Source organism: Embiotoca jacksoni, unplaced genomic scaffold (assembly GCF_022577435.1).
Source record: "Embiotoca jacksoni isolate LCO1_2020_lvr unplaced genomic scaffold, fEmbJac1.0.p SCAF_11, whole genome shotgun sequence".
Lineage (NCBI taxonomy): Eukaryota > Metazoa > Chordata > Actinopteri > Embiotocidae > Embiotoca > Embiotoca jacksoni.
Genome location: NW_027185241.1, coordinates 14583961 through 14598897, shown reverse-complemented (window position 1 = coordinate 14598897; position 14937 = coordinate 14583961). Strand labels below are relative to the sequence as shown.

Below are 14937 nucleotides of genomic sequence, written 5' to 3'. Positions count from 1 at the left end.
TTGTTTGATCTGAAACATTTAAGTGTGACAGACATGCAAAAAAATTGGAAATCATGAAGGGGCAAACACTTTTTCACACCACTGTATAATACAGGTAAAACAATTTAAAAGACACATATGGATAAGATTTTAAACAAAAAGCCATGCGCGTTAATCTAGATATAGATTCAGCACTTGAGAAAGAGAAAAGTAAAGCAGTAGTAATAATGCAGTGTTGTGGTACTTTCCTCCTGGGAGTTTATTTTGTGACTGCGCAAAAAGACTTCTAAATTTCCTTTGAAATTTCTCTGACACCGTTTTAAAAAACTGGAACTAATAAGCATCAAATAAGCTTTGCAGGGCTACTGTAACTCACTGTGGTGTACTACACCGTGTGGTGTTCCTTTTACTTTGCTCCAAAAACTAAGCAGCATGCAGTCCAGCCATTAACGCACTGATTCATTGACCACAGAAAAGGTAGCACCCCCTCTCCGCATGGGTCCTTTACTAATATGCACACAACAGTCAGCAGTAGATTTTCCTGAAGAAGCTCTTGTATTCATGAACATTGAAGCCCTGTCAGTCCAACTTTCCCAAAACCATTTATTGTACCAAGCATGAAGCATCCAAGATATCTTGCTAAATGATCTCAGGTGCACTGACAAGTCTTAAGTGGCTTTTAGTTGTAATTGGTTGTCTACCTGTATGTGTTAGTCATGTGATAGACTTATGACCTTTCTACAGTGTAACCTGTCTCTTGCCAAATGTACGCTGCGATAGACTGCAGTCCTGCAGTACACTGTGAAATAATAAGCAATTTTAGAAGCTAAATAGATGGATGGAAGTTGCTATGGCCATGTGGCTGTTTTTGGGTTGAGAATAAAGTAGGGCATCGTTCAAAGGTTTTTGATTCAGATATTGCTCCCAATACCTTGATTTTTATATAGATTCCTTAAAAATATTTGTTTTAAACCAATTTTATAAAATGTATTTGAAGAAATTACACATTACAGTACAAATCTTTAGTTTTCTTGCAGTTTAGAGGGGGAAAGTGTAACCCAGGTTGTTTTCTGAATTTACAATTAACAGGCTCACATGCAAGTTATTGCTGGACAGATTTGGTCAGTGCCATAAAAGTATTGAAGTTTGGTACCCCACCATGTAATTAAGGGACCTTGCTGTTCAAAATAATACATGGAACTGATGTCATGCTCAGGGGTGGGAAGGAAGGTCCTTGGGAGGGCCTTTTCCTGTAGTTTGTATGTTAGAAAGCTTCATAGTCTCAGACACTGCTGAACTGATTCTCTAGTCTGGTGCTGTACAAGTTCTTGGCAACCCTTTATGACTGTGTCAAAGTACTATTCAGCCCCCTGTCCCTTCCTTTCTGTTGCTCAGGGGCCTAAGCTCCTGTTAAACAGTGAACTAGCCAGTGTTGTTGAACTTCAAAGTGACAAGTTTTATAACAGGAGATGGTGTGCTAGACTCATCACTTGTACACTGCAGCGATGCAGCCTCTCTATGATTCTGATAGGTTTATCTGTCATCAGTTTTTGTTACCCAGTTGGGACATGATAGAGTGCTGCATGATTAGCATTACAACAAACAAAAATTAATATTCATTCTTGTATTTAATATCACTTCAGTTAAAAGTGTCTGGAGGGTATCAGGCCCAGACAGGCTCCTCCAGACTGTAAACAGAGAGGAGATTGGCCACTGCACAGCTAAATTCTGACCACTGAAGACAAGCCTTGGTGTCTCTCTGCTCTGTAGGAGAGAGGGATGATGGGGAGAGAAAAGAGAGAGGGGGAGATGAGTGAGAGACCTGACAGAAACAGTCCACAGGGAGCTCTTCTCTCTTTCACATGCTGGCTGATACCCAGAGCTGAGGTCCCCTGGAGCTGCTTTACTGACAGGATGTGACATTAAAAACGGGTCACAGACAGGGCCAGTTTCTCACAGCTCATACACACTATCTCCCTCAGCCTCCAATGTTCCTGCCAATTTATTCCAAAACTGTTCCCAAATTTAGGGATGGTATTGTTGTAAACTTTTAATTGGTTAAGTTCAGATAATATAGTTGTGCAACCAAATGGACTTTTAAAGTAGAGCATTTTTGACAGATGAATTACCTATGCACAAAGTGCTGATTCAACAAAGCCAAATGGATTCCAGTAAGCTTTTGTTCTACCAATGGTTATAACATATGCATGCAACATTACCAGTAATGGTCTCAGCATCTCTGTAGATGGCCGTGAACTCCTGAGGTGCAGCCAGCAGACTTGCCTCACTGACATACTCCTCCTCCGTTTCCTCGCTGGCCAATAGGAGCTCTGGGCTGTGATGCTGAGATATGTTATCAGGGGATGGGGCAGAGGAGCGGGAACAGGTACGGGGGATCCTCGGGTCCAGCTTGGCGCTGGGTGGTTACCGATTTGAAATGGGACCAGCCATGGGCAAAACTTGGGACCCACCAAAACAAGAATCGGGCAGAGCAAAGTTAAACTTGTCTTAAGTGCATTATTTTACTGAGGAGGACAAAAAGGATGAGGTCGTTTCACCAGCGCAGGACAGATGGGGCAGTTGCAGAACCAGAACTCCTCACTTGGTCACCTGGATACCTGAAAGATAAAGAAGGGCAGCAGAGGACAAAAAGAGACTTTTAATTTAATTTTAATTAAAACATTTTTAAAGTTGAATAAACAATACAGCAAGATTCTGAAAAATAAAACAACGCATCATACTGTAAGCTTTAGTTCAAACTGTGAACTGCTTTAATTACTTAAATATATGAAAACACGTCAATACTGTATGTTTATCCAGTCTTAAGACAGTAAACACGATGGTCTGTATTTTTCTCACTCTGGAGCAAGAAGTACTATTTATAGACACAGTGTCACACTCATGTGCATGATGGCTGACTGGCTCATAAACAGAATACATGCTGAAGTGTAGATAATTATAGACCTCACTTTACACTGTTATGAATTAATTTGGTGTACCTGTAAAAAACAGGTGTTACCATTGTAACATCACCTATTGGTTTGTGAACTGCTGCTTTGAAACCTTGAGTCTGACATTTTGGATGCCACCTTGTTTTTTTGGAGCCAGAAATCACCATATTTGGATGAGGGGTCGATCTGACTAAGAACCCGAGGACACTGCCTGCCCACCTATACCGGCAACCTGAGCGCACTCCAGGCATGTCAATCAAACCAGGCTTGAATGAAAGTTTACCTGAGTTTTTTTTTTTTTTTAGTCAGCCCCTAGTGGTCCTCAGTGGAATTTAACTTAAGGGTACTTCTACATCCATTTGTATATACAGTCTATGCAAAGCCCGACAAAACTCTTAACTCGGTGTTTAATCTATTGGAGTAACAGCATTCAATAAGAAGCATGTAAGGTGGCCTAAATTACATGAGCTTCAAATACATGCAAAAGATATGAGTGTCAAGTGTCAACAATACTGTATTAAATTATCACTATAAATCATGTTGGAAGATGACGATCATTGAAAACTGGAGTCACGTTGAGAGAGTGGCTGTTGGGATAAATATTTGGCAGGAAACCAGATATTAAGCTCCTCAGGGACATAACTTGCTAGAATGCAAATTTTCCAGTTCAGCTCCGGTATCAACAATTAACAGAAACATGGCCAGGGGACCTCTGTTTCTATTTGTAGCCAACCCTTTAAACACACACACACACACACACAACCCTCAAGACAACCTTCTTGATGTGTACACCTCGACTAACTCTATTATTATTACAAAAAAAACACAGATACTGCAGTATCTAAAACTCTGTGTATAACGTCTTTCTCCTTCTTGTATTTATCCACACTCATCGTTCTACTTCTCCCAGCTTTCTTTTTCCACCCTCTTCTTAGACATAATGAGTCAGATCTCATGCAGCATTACTGGGTGTAGAATTTAGGTCACAAAGTTTCCATCATTCAGGAGTATCAGACATCCAAATGCCCAAACACTGTTGCTAATGACAACAAAGCATGCAGGCGCTGCAAAACATAAGCCAGGCAGCAGTTTCTGCTGTAAGTCAGGACCTGAATGTTTCCTATGATTTAAGAGAAGTTTCTAAATTGGGCACCGGGCTCGACGAATAAAGAAATCAGATTTTTTTTTTTTTTTTTTTAACTGCAAATAGTTGACATTTTTTAAAACTTGTTTCTTGAGATAGTCTGTAGTGTATTTTTCATTATTTTTTGTAGTCCAAGTCACTTGTTTTCTTCCAAATTTACAGAACTATTTTAAGGTTAGGAATGTGAATAAAGAATTAGTCAATTCAAAATAACTTATGATGATTGAACAGTACTGTGCTTTTGAGTTAAATTTCAATTACATCAGGACCAAAGGTAGCAGGATCTACTATGTTATGGCCACAACATTATCATAGGGTGGTAATAACATGGCCTTGTTGAGTTTTGAGGCGTTAGAGGATTTCAATGTGCTGACGGATCCAAAGACACAACAGGAAATGTAGGACAAGGTCTGGTTTTACTCTGTCTTTAAAACTGTTTTCTTGACAACTTTAAAAAATAGTTTTTGCTGCTATAACTCAGTGAATGTTCTTTGTTTTTTACACATATAATTTCTCCAATCAACTATTTTGGTTCTGGTGCATTCAGGAGCAGCAGGGAAGAAGGAAAATAGCAGTTTTCAAATATTAAGAGATGTAATTGGTCCAAAAATACAGTGAAATAGCCAGACATAGTTAGTCTAGCCTACCTAGTTTGTTTTGTGTATTTAATATCAAAAAGTGCAGAGCATGAAAACACAGAAACATGTATTGTACAAGTTATATATTGATAGCATTTGCTTCATTTCACCCCTGTGTTGGTTTATAATGACGATGACAAGGTTATCATTTTCTGTATTCAGACAGCAGAAACAGAGCACAATTTCTGAGGATGACTATGTTGCATATTGACCTAATCTGAACGCTCTCAACTAAAAAGTGGGATGTTACCTAGTGGGAACTTTATTCTTTCCCAGCTGCCTAAATGCATGATGAGAATAAAATGGCACCCATTTTTGACCTTGTTAATTATTTCTCAAATGATAAGTTGCAGGGATAGATCCCAACGCCTCTAGGAAAGTGTATTCTTTCCAACAAGAATCATGTGTGTTTCAAGAGGAAAATTAAAATCATGTACAGTACATAAGTGGTGATTCCTATGTGAATACTATGCTAGTATCCGTTTAAAAAAAAATAAAAATGTAGGCTCTATTTTTGCTGCTTTTACCGTCACAGACTGACTTTATGTCCTATTTAATCTTGTGTGTGGAAGAAGACAAACAACAGTTAATTTCTCAATGCATTCTGTTAATCAGTTACTCCTGGCTGTGCTTGACACTAGCAATATGAACATTACAACACAAACCACAAATATTCATTCTCAGTTCCTTAAAGAAACCAGGGCTGCACCACCCAAACCTCTGTTGGGTGGATGGAAAGAGTTTTTAGTGTTACTGGCAAAGACTGTCGCAACGCAAACTCCTTAATACGTTTAGATCACAAGAGACATTAGCAAAGCAAAACCACACACAAACCAGGCACATAAAACAGACCAATATCCACAACATGACAATGTTACACATCCTCACATGACACTAACAAATGCAGCGCGCGCACACACACACACACACACACACACACACACACACGCACACGTGTCCCGTGGCACTGATGCACCTACACAAAATGTCCCCACATTCAGGAATTCAAGTGCATACTGACGACCTCAGCGATCACACGTGAGTCTCAATGCATGTGAACCCTGCAGCAAAGTCACTACAATATTTTTGTGATGCTCTGTGGCTAATGTGGCAACTCACAATACTACAAGGCGTATGCGCTCATGTGTTTAACTCTTTCCTGACATGCAGGTCTCCCACGGAGCCGTGGCCTTTTGTTCTCACTGTTGCATTAAGATAAGATTGATTGATTTGATAAGAAAAGCAATACGTTGCACTAACGTGTCTGCTGTTAAGCACCATGACGTCAATACCATCCATTCACAATAGATTCCTCTGCAGAACTTTTTAGCAGCTGAGTGCTTTGATTTGTCCTTGCTTGAGGGGATTTCTTTACTTTCAATGGCAGATATTGTAAAGCATTTTGACTTGGAGCAGTGTAGTTTCCAGTGCTTCAATATGTGCTGCATGTTTGGGTGTGTCCTGGCTAATGGGATTATAGTATGACATGCTGATGGACAACTGTTTCCAGTGGTTATCTGTCTGGTAGCAGCAGAGTGTACCCACATGCGGTGACTGATGGTCTAATGGAGGAGCTCTAATGCAGGAAACGGTGTGCACACAAACAACTTTCCTGTCAATGTTCTTTGCCATGAAACACTCAGGGGACCGACTCTGGCCAAAGGGGAGGAACCTTAAAATCAGCTTTAAGACATGTTAGAGAAACTCTTTTTCTGTCGGCTCTGAGAAACAGGTCAGAGCCTCAGTGACAGATGGGTGAGGCGCCATATTCCTGTTCAGTCTTTAGACATTAATAGCCGGCTTAAAATGTGTAAAAATGGGCTCTATAATGTCACCATGGAGATAAAGCCAACACATTAAAATCCTTGCCATGCAAGGACCAGTTGTAGTTGACGGAAATCAGGGGACTTGAGTAGACATCGTTTGCGACTGAAAACTGAAATGTCAATATTGTCCTGTTGCTCAGTCACACAGTAGCCATGTAAAAAAATATAAAATAAAATAATCAGGTACTGTTTGATTAAATGTTACAGAGAGCCTGAACTTAACTGGGTGAAAAATATGACCTGCAGGATTTAGTCTGGTCTCACCTGTCTGTGTGTGAACAGATACTTTGCAATGCAGTTGTGATTGGATCCCCACGAACATTAATGTTAGGTTTGAATGGGGCCTTTAACTACCTCTTGATGGGGTAACGGTTCATTTACCCCCTATTCTTTCACCTGTTAATCACATCATGTGAAAGTCCCTCAGTTTTGCCACCACCTTTTGTCCGTTTACCCAACGTCCCAGATTTTAACAAAGTAAATTATTTAGCTCAGATGAAAATGTCTTCCAGTGTTTAGAGCACTGTTATATGTGCATAAAAACATCTGGTGTCTTTTTATCAAAATATCTCGCAGAAAACTACATATTAAGTTGGGTCAAAAACCGTTTTTTTTTTTTTTTTTTTCGAATTTAAGAGGCATTTTTCTTCTCTTAAAACATGATAGAAATGTCACTGTTCACAAAATGTTTGTGTTAGGCTGTGAATTAAGGTCATTTCAGGATGTAGCCTTTCCTGTCAGCCAGTATATGATCAATGGATCCAATCAATACCCCATTATCCTGAGCATGACCAGAGATCCAACCAAAAACAATCAGATATAACAGAAACAACTAAAAAATAAATTAAGTTGTTTAAAAAACAAAGAAACAACAACAAAAAAACATGATTTCATTAAACCTGGAACAGTTTTGTTGTGAAAAGTTCAGATCTAGAATTCAATAAAAACTTGAATTGATCAACTTCACTTCATTATTTCTCAACGCGATGTTCAGCATGATACATTTACATGATTCATTTTATTATGTTCGCACTAACCAGTAAGTAACAACCGCTGAAACACACAAAAATAAAACATTGCGAGACTTAGTTGCTTAGGTTCTTTGGTAATGTTTGTTATTACTATCACACTGCCTGGCTTCATACATTCACGAGAACCTCATTTGCTCATTAACATTCAGCTAACATTAACTCTCTCCAACGGCTCTTCCACGTTTGTCCTAACCGGTGTTACAGTTAGACTGGAGCTCCAGAGGGGCCCCTAGCACGCACACACACACACACACACACACACACACACACACACACACACACACACACACACACACACACACACACACACACACGGAAATCAGCACTGACTGATTTATTCTCCATTTAAAATATATTTCACACTTTACACTACAATTGCAAGGATTCCACACAAGTTGTTGATTAACACTTGTGAATCATGTAATGCTGACATCTTTGATGATATTTACTGTAAAGTCTGGTTGTGGAAAAGGCATGTAATTAGAACTTGCTTAAATAAGCCTATGACCAGGTTTAGCATACAACATATTCTGTTTTCCATAAATATTCTGTAACACACAAAAAGCCAAACCAGTGAGCTACTACAATATGCTAACATGCTATGTTCAATAGTCTCTTAATTAGCTACCTTATCTTATTGCTCTCACCTGTAACCTTTCTTTATGTCCACTGCAGGACAGAATAAGCAAAAGTTATTCCAGAGATCTGCTAAATGTTGGTAAAATGTATTGCTCAATGACAAATGTTGATAAGTGTCAGAAATTACTTCATGTCGGTTTTACATCCTCACATCCGTTTGCTTGTAAGTGTCAGTCCTCTTTGCCTTGTGTTTGCCAGTGTGAAGGCACAATAAAACAGAAATGAAACCCGCCCCCTGTTTTAGACCTCCTTCTCTATCAGGACAGGACAAGCTGATCTTGTTTGGCGTCTTTCTTGGTTGGTGGCAAGGTCACCCTGTTTAGTCCCATTTTAAAGTCTAGTTTGAGTAAAGTTACAGAGCAGACCTACTCCGTCCTGTTGAGCTAATCCCATCACTAAATCCTTTAGTTTGAGTCCTTGTGGTCTCAGTGACGTGATTTGTTGACGGTGAGTGGCATAGGGTTTAGATGAAAGGAACATGAATAAAGGAGAAAACGCCTTCTGTCCTTTCATGTCATTTTACTTTATCCGTCTCTGACGTACTTCCTCCAGCCTCTCAATTTGAGCGATCACAAAGGCACATGGCAACAAGTCCTTTGTTTTCCTCCAGACTCAAATCTAAGCAAGCTTGTTGTCAAACAAAAGAGATCTGATAGCATCACTCACATGGAAACACACAGCCTCAGTCTGTCTTCACAGGAAGGAGAGACAAAGAGGAAGACGAAGAGAGAAGATGAGGAAAAATAGGAAGACAGAAGCTGTTATTGGATTTTTTTTTTTTAAAGTCGTATGATCAGTCAAAGGAAGGTGAGACACCCTTTTCAAAACCCTTTTCTCTTCATGCTTGAATGAACTTTGCTATTCAAGAACAAAGCAGAGTGTTAAGGGATGACAGAACAGCCCGTTTAAAAGCTTCATCGAAGAGACATAACACTCCGCAGAAATGAAGAAGACTGACGAGGAGGAAGATGGAGGAAAGAAGAGATAGAATAACAGAGGAATGGCTGACAGTGAAGGGAAGAAAGAGAGATGGATGAAGGAACAGAAGGTGTGATACATAAAGGACAGAGAAGCAGAGACCTGAAGCACAAACAAAGTTGGTCATTTGCAGTTGTTATTCTACAAGGCAAGAAAAAGCTATGAAAACACAGCAGACAGCTCACTATGGCTCAGGAGGCCATAGATGGTGTTGGACTTTATAGCTAATCCTGCTGGGATTGACCAAAGTTGGCATGGCTAAGGAGCCTTTAGAAAACCTCTCTATGAGCAGCCTTCAGTCCTGTCAGGCTGAATTTATGATGCAGTATTATAGAGCCGTCCCATTGCTCTCCACTGCTGTTCTGTCAGCAGTGAGAATTCAAACCGTGACAACAAACCGGAGCAGCGTAGTATACAAGGCTGGGTTCGAGAAACATCTATACATTTAGTCCTGTCTGGAAACCAATAAGAACTTCACAGCACTGTGAACACCCATCCTGCATAAAGAAAAAGGCAAAAACTGCCTGTCCTATAGGTCTGAGTCTGACACACACACTTCACATAGATTCACTATAACGCCTGTCCATATGCTCGGCACAGGCAGCTGCATCACTTCAGCTCAGTTCAGCTGTAACACCGACACTAAAAATAACTCTTCCTGTTTGCCTTTAAAGAGGCATTTTTTTCTCATTTGTATTTGTTTGCATCAAACAGCACACATTACTATCTAATGGAAGAATATTTGTCCTCCACTACACCAGCTGAGCTGTGTTGCACCAAAGTCTATCATTCTGAAGTACAAATGTTTTCCCCTTTTTTTAACTACTGTGTTATGCTATGTTATATTACAGTTTTTATACGTTGTGTTGTACATGCTTTATTTGTTTTTTGTTGTTGTTGTACATTGTATAATATAAAATAGTCCACCAATCACAGGCTGCACAATTTCTCTTGTGCTTGCCAATACATACACATGCCGTGGTGAGACATGTCTTGCATTTGGGAAATCATTTCACAGGGACTTATTTTTGTTTGTTCATACATTTCATTATTTTATCTCATTACTTCAGGTGATTCATGTGAAATGGAAACGAGAGTCTCTGAATAAAGTCACTGAGCTCTTCTATTTTTTTTCTCCAAGTTTAGATATTAGTGGTGGAATAAATCAGTGTGATAATAAGTCGTAATTAGGAAAACAGCAGTCAAATCCAGTGACAAAAGCACAATAACAATGAAGAAAACGGCAATGAATTATTTGTTCAAACTCAGGTAATACCAATTCACCTTTTTTTTCCCACTGTTTTTTTTAAGTAACTCATCACCTTGTGACCATAATTCCATAACGTCATCAGTGATGATAAAATGGAAATGAAATAGGTTTGAAGTTATTAAGGACCTTATTCATAAAGGCGACCTTTGAGTCTGTCCTTTCAAAGAAATGTCTAACAATATGCAAAGCCTCTAGCACACCTACATGAAGGTCTGAGTGCTACCATACTACACACGTTAACCCTTTCACTGGGCCACAGCACTTTGAATAAATGAGTCTGTATGTTTGAGACAGGAACAAACAGATCAGTCCATCTATCAGGAATTCTGCCTGACAGACATTTAGGTCATCTGTTTAGGTGCTGCTCGTGTGAACTTTCTCCAGTAACAGGGAGGGCTGCTGTGTGTCTGAGTAGCGAGACGGTCTGCAGGCTTCCCACAGATCATGTGCTGTTAGTTGGCAAACCAACCAGAACCTTATTTAGCTTCTTGGGACCGGCTCCTTCTCAGCTGTGCAGCTGATGGAAACTATTTAATACTTTTGAAAGCTCCTTTTTGTAAAGTTTGAAACTCTTTGGCATACTTTACACAAGAAACGTGCACATCTGTTAAAACCCAGAGTGAAAGAAATTAGAGTTTAGTATCCACTGAATTTACAATAGTGATGTAACGACTTCTCTATCATTATATTTTTTACACTATGTATAAAAACATCTGCGTACTTCTCCTGCCTTTGCTGGTCTGTCTCTGTATGCCTAGTCCCCTCTTAGTGATTGGTTTGCAAAGTTTATTTATGAAGGTAGTGGTCAAACAGAGTAAAAAGATGAGTAATAAAGAGCTGCAACGATTAGTTGATTAATTGGTTAGTTGATCGGCAACTAGCCTACTTTTGATAATCAATTTATGATTAGGGGGCTTTTTAAAAAAAAAAAAAAAAAATTAAATATAAAAATTCTGATTCCAGCTTCTTCACTGTGAATATTAAGTATGAATGATCAATTTAATCTTTTTTGGTTGCGGACTGTTGGTCGGCATTTTTTAATGAATGAAGGCAGGTTTACTGTGAGAGGATTAAGCCTACCTAAAACTGAAACTAATCTCATTAAAGGTGCCCACATGCCTTCATTAAAGGCAGAATATTTTCCACTTCTGAGCCAAACAACGAGTGGCCAAAAGAGTCAGCTTCGTAGATCAAACAAACTAGTTCTTCTCGTGCAAAACCAGGTCTCCACATGGAGACCAGCTCCACTGATATTCAACAAGAGAAAACGATCACTCTTACCGGGAGAAACCGGATGAAAGGACATGAAGCGCAGGGTGAAACCCAAGTAAACACTTTGCACCTGCTCCAGTCGCACCATGTGTTCAGAAAACTTTACACCGTCACAAACTCAAAATAAGACTTCTTACCGTTTCAGCAGCTCAAACTTCCCCAAAGAGTCCAAACAATTCAGTTTCCTCTTTTTTGAGCGACCAGTTGAAGACTGTTGGACGGATCACTCAGTGCGACCCTGCTCACTATCTGACTATGTAAAACGAACCGGGACGCTACGACACGACCGGTGTCTCGGTATCAGCCCGGTATCAGCAGAAAAAAATACACGAAGTGAGAGGCCGAAGGTTTGGAGTCCAAAAGTCAGCTCTGTGCCTGTTCACAAAACTTCAGCAGCCTTTTTTTTTTTTTTTTGCTGCCTCTGCAGGAGTGAATGGGTCGCTCGATGTGAAACAAAGCTGCAGAGCTGAATCAAAGTAGAAAATATATGGAAGTACATCCGGTCTGAGGGATTTCAAAATAAACTGCATTAATGTTACAAGTTCGTCTCAAATATAGGACCACGATCTCTTGTCTATTTTTAAAAGTCTGTTTTCTTTGCTTTTCACAAAAAAACACTTCATAAATGTGCTGCATTCCTTGTTTTTAAACTAGACTTTTTTTTTTTTTTTTTTTTTTTTAAAGCAACAACCTTTACTTACTAATAATATTATAACGTGATGAGGGGAAGGACACTCACTGTAAATGACTGCAGATAGGCATGTTTCTCGGTGATTTGCACTGTGCCACATTTCCACACTTTTCATTTAAACTGTGATAGGAAACAATGCGAATCAAAATAACAAACTGAATCTTTTAGTGACATATTTTGTTGAATGAAATTGGTTTGCAGGAAGTGGTGCTCCTAATATCTTGATGTAACTTTACAGGTTAGAACATTTTAAGTTACAGGATGCATTGGGAGGCTGTCCGCTGTCCCTCGTTGTTCATTCATTCTCCATACATGCACTACCTAAGCTTTACATTTTCTGAAGGTATTCTTAATACTCGTTTCAAATTGCTTATTTTTGCTTCAACTCGGTTTCGTGTGTTCTGTGGTTTTCTTTTTTTTCTACACTCGTCAAAAGCTTAATTTTTTATAGGCTGATTAATGGCTTCCTCAAGACGCCCGAGGCAAATCTTTACACCGAAACTCTCCGGGCCACATTTCACACAGCTGCAAACTCCATTCAGGAGAGTCCCAGGGGTGCCTTGTGTCCTGCGGCCGGTTTCTTTCAATGAATGATGTCATGCTACTCTATTAGATGGTGTATGTGTGAGTGAGACATGTGGGTGGGGTGTACGGATTAAACAATGTAACATTGAATGCTGCTATTTGCGCCCTGAAGACGTGTTTTTGTTTTATGTCAACACATATGAACTTTGGCTGGTGTGCAAAAAAACGAAGAGAATAATATCAGGGATATAATTACAATCACATTTTTAAGGAAAAATGCAAATGCAAGTACCTAAGAAATGTAAGAAACTGTAGATTAAATTCTTATGCCTCCCTGTGGCCCGGAGGAAAATGACTCGTGTCCTACACACGACGCCAACAACATTGGCTGCAGTTTTCATAGTCAACAATTTTCAAAATAAATGCTATGCTGCATTTTGGGCGTTTGTTGTCGTTGAACTCTTGATTTTTGTTGTTGTTGTTGTTTAGAATATAACTGAAGGCTACCACTACTAGGCTACTTCTACTACCACCTCCACCACTACTACTATTATTAATACTACTACTAGATGGAAACAGGCCACTAAAAGTCAGCTAAAGAGAGAAAATAAAGCATAACAACAAAATAAAAAAGAAATAGACTACAGAAAAAAAGTATAGGGTAAACTAACTGCAACAAGGTCTTTGTGCACCAGCACAGTTGATATCTGTCAGCATGTCTAATCGTACCCACTGTGCTTTGTAAATTGTGTGACTGATAAATTACATTTATGTAAAATAGCCTCCTTTTAAAAAACCCATGTGCGGTGTCCATCCACCATGGAGACGCTCCTCCATGCGCTTTCTGTTGTGTTCACTCTAGTATCCTAGCAACGTCGGAATAGACCATTTGGAGGTGTTTTCGTCAATGCCAATAAAATGATTTCCATTATACGAACGTTTTTGCTTGAATTTTTGGAAACATAAACATCTTATTATACTTAAATATACGTATATATGCATTTGTACTGGCCACAGTAGGTAGATTTAGCCCTCATTATATGTGAAGACTTCCAAACTTCCCTCTTCCACTCTGAAAGACGTGGCCCACCACTCTTCCGCTAACAAACAGCGGGTCGTTGAAGAAGTAAGTTCTCACGTACTTTTGACATTTGCATTGAAGTGTAAGAAATAGCATCCCTAATCGTGACCGTACATTTTCTAAGGCTGCGTGTAGTAACGTGCATTTTTCCACGTAATTACGTTTATTTTTTTTAAGCATTGCATCTAACTGCCGTCTTGTTAGAAGCGGACAACTGATTAGGCGACAATTTTAACGACGCCAGACCACAAACAGGCCAACGGCTCATCTCTCATTTGACCGTTTATGTGAACGCTATAAATGCTATTTGCCACCTAAACGTGAAATTGTTTACTTTACAAATGCCCTGTTAACACACACTTTAGTGTCCTGTGTTGCTGGCTAAAAGTTAAAACCCTCTTAAAACAGTTTTTTCCACTCTGATCAAGCAGCGAGACCTGTGTCGTTGATTAATTATAGACCAATTATGGAAAAATGGCCTGTGCTCGATGTCAATTCCTTATATAGTGAACTTATCAGGAAAGGAGTACAGTAGACACACACTAAGTGTACATTTAACTACATTTATTTATTTTGGATTTGATCATATAAACCCATAACGTGAGTGCTCTATTTGTGTGTATTTATATGTTTGTTATATAAAGACTTGGCCACTGTCAGACCAAACAACCCACAACTTTAAAGAGATTTCAGGTCATTTTAAAATGATGTAAACTTTGATAATTAGCAAAGTATTTCAAATATGATGTTGTTTCTGCCAGAGTAGATAACAATTCCAGTAAACACTCAACTTTTATGATATTGTATGATTAGTTTTGGGTCTAATTTTTCTGCTTCTTTTTCTCATTGATGACAAACTCTCCTTTTTGAGTAACTATTACTTTGGGGCCTCTTATTTCTTTTCCACAGCAG

At 39.2% G+C, this 14937-nt stretch overlaps 1 protein-coding gene across 1 annotated transcript in view; it reads right to left on the bottom strand.

Annotated features, from left to right (window-relative positions):
- Positions 1-2390, bottom strand: part of trak1a (trafficking protein, kinesin binding 1a) — a 41915-nt gene extending 39525 nt beyond the window's left edge. Inside the window, exon 1 of the mRNA XM_069143282.1 lies at positions 2199-2390. The gene's annotated coding sequence lies outside the window, so the exon portion shown is untranslated. The remainder of the gene's footprint in view (positions 1-2198) is intronic.
- Positions 2391-14937: the final 12547 nt, after the last annotated feature.